Source organism: Alligator sinensis, unplaced genomic scaffold, assembly GCF_000455745.1.
Source record: "Alligator sinensis unplaced genomic scaffold, ASM45574v1 scaffold1409_1, whole genome shotgun sequence".
In the NCBI taxonomy this organism is placed as follows: domain Eukaryota; kingdom Metazoa; phylum Chordata; order Crocodylia; family Alligatoridae; genus Alligator; species Alligator sinensis.
Genome location: NW_005843442.1, coordinates 1 through 4,214, shown reverse-complemented (window position 1 = coordinate 4,214; position 4,214 = coordinate 1). Strand labels below are relative to the sequence as shown.

General features: G+C 56.0%; 1 long non-coding RNA gene across 3 annotated transcripts; it reads left to right on the top strand.

Annotated features, from left to right (window-relative positions):
• The first annotated feature begins 25 nt into the window (after positions 1 to 25).
• Positions 26 to 4,196, top strand: LOC102375511. 3 transcript variants are annotated; one of them, XR_003092337.1, is made up of 5 exons: positions 32 to 106; positions 411 to 470; positions 827 to 3,106; positions 3,200 to 3,282; positions 4,010 to 4,196. It is a non-coding gene; the product is annotated as an uncharacterized LOC102375511 (long non-coding RNA). The 3 variants fall into 3 exon arrangements; XR_003092338.1 differs by lacking the exon at positions 411 to 470 and having other exon boundaries at positions 26 to 106; positions 3,203 to 3,282; XR_325486.3 differs by lacking the exon at positions 411 to 470 and having other exon boundaries at positions 26 to 106.
• The last annotated feature ends 18 nt before the right edge of the window (positions 4,197 to 4,214 follow it).

Sequence of the window (4,214 nt, the reverse complement as noted above, 5' to 3'; positions counted from 1 at the left end):
TACCTTTCTTGTTCTTTCTGCCCCCAGCAGGAGAAGCAGAGAAGGCAGATGAATGCAGCTTAACTGATAACGGGCAGAAAACCATGCCAGGCAATCAGGAGGCAAGGTAAGAGAGTTTGGGTGAAGATTAGGGATTTGTGAGCCGTGGAAGGTTTGGAGTGAGAGGATGTGCTGGGTGTCCCGGCCAGTAGGCGTGGCACAGTTCTGCTCTTCCTCAGAATCTTAGGCTACTTTGTGAGGTTTTGGCAGAGGTGTTACCTAGGGTTTGCAGGGAGGGCTGCAGGCTCTGGAGGAGATCTGAGCATGTTAGAACCCCTTCATACCAGGGGTGAAAAGGGAGAAGTTGCAGCCGCTCGACGTGCCCTGAAGCTGCGTTTACTTACAGCCAGTCTCTGTCCTTGTCCTTACAGTCCTCGGAAGACCTGGTGGCGAAGGGGCGAGCCAGGAGCAAAGCCCGCGAGGGAAATGGGGTACGAAGTAAAGGGATTCTGGACACACTGATGGCCCAGCCCTTAGGCCTCAGTCACGTATGAGTGAAAATGTGTCCCCAAGAGCCTTGGCGCAGTGGAACCTCTCTGTAACAGGAAGCTTGTGGCCCATGGCTTTCCATGTCCAACTGTCCCAGTCTTGGGAAGCTGAACAAGGAGAGGTCATACTCGCCCCTCTGTCAAGCAGAAGACAGATCACCAGGGGATACAGGGAAGGACCAAACTCACAGACGTTACAACTTCCTGTCTCGGTTTCGGGCTCCATGCCTTACACCCAGACTGTGTCCCCGTTTTTTTCCTGGGGTGGGTTGTTATTTCTTTTCTTTTTCTTTTTGCAGCTGCCAGAAGGACATGCGGCGGGCAAACCACGAGTGGCCAAAAGCCAGCAAAGCAGGATGCAAAGGAAAGGGACTCTGGACAGAGTGGCCTCCCTGCCTTTAGGTCTCGATCATGTATTGGCCACATTTTGGGCGCGTGAGCCTTTGAGCGAGCTCCTTATAACCCGGAAATGGGTCTCTGTCCTTGATGCTGTTGCACTTGTGCACGAGTCAGGTGGCAGGTGGACAACCTGTAAGCAAGGCATGTGTCACCACCACCTTGTTTCTAAAGGCTGTAGATCTGGTTGGCGGTCTTGCGCAGCGCGGCCGCCCTGTAAGCGGGGTCCAGGCCACCTGCCAGACGTGGCTGCGGATGGCGCAGGCTCCTGTAAGCAGGGTGTGTGGTGCCTGCTATCCCGGGAGAAGGACAGCAGGTTTGGATGTGTGTAGCGTTGGACGTCCTGTAACTGGGAGACCAGGTCCACTGCCATAGCCAGCCAGTTGGAGAGGTGCCCCTGTTAGATGGTTGGGTGTGGCCTCCTTCCGCTGGCGGGAGCGAGCCGGAGCAGTCTGCAGTGCTGTGCCGCAGGGCGGGCTTGCAGACAGGAGCCGAGACTCGTGGGGTGACGGCAAACTCCTTAGACCCCAGAGCTAGACGACCTTCCTGTGGCTGGGTTTAAGTCTCTGGCCTCCTCTCCAATCCCTGTGTCCAGGTGCCGATCCTCCTTCCTGCATCTATGCCCGACACTCCACATCCGGACGGCTGGGCCGCCCTGTAAGGAGGGTGCAGGTCTCACTGTGCCTCTGCGGGCAGCTCTGTCCTTTGCCTGGCTGAGGGTCCTCCGTATAAGCAGGGCTCCGGGCCTTTCCATTTTATCTGCTGCGAGCAGTGTGGCTAGTCAGGCGGACCAGGCCCTGTAAGGAGGGTGCAAGTCCCGTGCCCCTTGTGGAGGGCGAGGTTCTGCAGAGCTGTGGACCACCCTGTAAGCAGGGTGCAGTTCTCTCACGGTGCCTTTGGTGATAGCTCTTTGATTTGGCTGGCTGAGGGCCCCGCCTGTAAGCAGGCTCTGGGCCTTTCCCTTTTGCCCCCTAAGGACAGTGTGACTAGTCAGGCGGACCAGGCCCTGTAAGGAGGGTGCCGGTCTCAGCCTTCTTGCCCTCTGGGAGCAGAGGAGGATTTTCCCATGGAAGGCTGGAGGTGAAGCGGTTTGCAGCATGGAGCTCCTTTCCAGCCTGGGAACAGTCTTTTTCCCCCTGCGAGAGTGTGGATGGCGAGAGAGAGGAGTGCCTGGGCGTGAAAGCGTTTGTTATTTTCTTTTTGTTCTTACAATCGCTGCAGCGTGCTTTGTTTTCTTCCCAGTGCTGGAAAAGGGGCGAGATGCGTCCTCGTAGCCTTCTCCTCCCACCTCCTCACCTAGGGGGTAAAGCAACGTTATAGATTTCCATGCCTTCTGGCCTTGGGGAGCATTAGGCCCCTCTCTAATACTTCTGGGCACGTGACCTCCCTGTATGTCAGGGTACAGGTCTTATGCATGCCCCCTCTTTTTGGGTGGCTAGCGTGTTGTTTTGACAACTTGGTAGCTTACATGACGAGTTCCTGCCCTCCTTGAGGGAAGGCAATGTATTCCCTACCCGAGACCCTGGAAATGAATGCCCTGCAGCCTGTAAGCAGGGTGCAGGTCCCCTTCATCCTCTGGGTCTGGTTCCACTTGCAGAGGTTGGCCAGAGAGAATAGCCACGGACTACAGGGAAGGCTGCCGGCTTCTGGAGGATACCGAGTGTGTTGGCACCCCGAGACTTGGTGACCTTCCTGTAGCTCAGGTCCAGGTCTTTGCTCCTGTGTTCTACTGCTCCGGGCAGTATTGAGACGGCCTCCCCCGGCACCCTGTAACCAGGGCTGCGCCCCTTCTGCTTCTGGTTGTGAGGGAGGAGGCCTTGTTTAGTCCTTTTGGCTCTGACTTCTGTGACAGGAGCCTGAAGTCATGGGGCTTACGTCCCCAGACATGGGGCAGCTTTGATCCCTGATCGAGACCGCATGAGGCAGCTGTCAGCTGGCATTTGGGGCTTTGCAGGTTGTCTCTGGGCTTCATGCCCCAGCAGCCAGCTGTGTCCGCCCTGTAAGCAGGGTTGCTGGTGCTTCTGGTCACCATTCATGGTGCCGCCCGAGCAGTTCTCTCCAGAGTCCTGGCCCATCGCACTCTGCTCCTGACTGGCCAGGATGTAGGCAGCAGAGCCCGCAGAGGGTGTGCCTTCCCCTCTTTCCACAGACAGAGGACTGAGTGGCCGCAGATCCAGGCAAGGGTAAAAGAGAGACAGAAGTTGGGGGCCTGCAGAAGCATCTTACATCAAGCTGACTTGCATCCCATTTCTGTTTTCTTGTTCTTTCTCCCCCAGCAGGAGAACCAAAGAAGTTAATAGACAACTAGGACTTAACTGAACGCAGAGCAGAAAACCATGCCAGGCAATCAGGAGGCAAGGTAAGAGAGTTGTGGGGAAAGACTAGGGATTTATGAGCCGTGGAAGGTTTGGAGTGGGTGGATGCGCTGGGCGCCCTGGCCAGGAGGCGAGGCGCAGTTCTGCTCTTCTTCAGAATCTTAGGCTGCTTTGTGAAGTTTTGGCAGAGGTGTTACCTAGGGATTGCAGGGAGGGCTGCAGGCCCTGGAGGAGATCTGAGCGTGTTAGAGCCCCTTCATACCAGGGGTGAAAAGGGAGAAGTTGCAGCCGCTCGACGTGCCCTCAGGCTGAGTTGACTTACAGCCAGTCTCTGTCCTTGTCCTTGCAGTCCTCGGAAGACCTGGTGGCGAAGGGGCGAGCCAGGAGCAAAGCCAGCGAGGGAAATGGGGTACAAAGGAAAGGGATTCTGGACACGCTGATGGCCCTGCCCTTAGGTCTCAGTGTTTCCTCAGTCACATATGAGCAAAAATGGGCTCCAAGTGTCTTGGTGCAGTGGGATCCCTGTAAGCAGGAAGCTTGTGGCCCATGGCTTGCCATGTCCAACTGCCCCAGTCTTGGGAAACTGAACTGTAGATGTCGTGCTCGCCCCTCTGTTGAACAGAAGACAGATCAGCAGTGCTTACAGGGAAGGACCAAACAGATGTTACAACTTCCTGTCTCGGTCCCTGGCTCCATGCCTTACACCCAGACTGTGTCCCCCTGTTTTTTTCCTGGGGTGGGTTGTTATTTCTTTTCTTTTCGTTTTTGCAGCTGCCAGAAGGACAAGCAGCGGGCAAACCACGAGAGGCCAAAAGCCAGCAAAGCGGGACGCAAAGGAAAGGGACTCTGGACAGAGTGACCTCCCTGCCTTTAGGTCTCCATCATATATTGGCCAAATTTTGGGCATGTGAGCCTTTGGGCGAGCTCTTTGTAACCTGGAAATGTGTCTCTGTCCTTGATGCTGTTGCACTTGTGC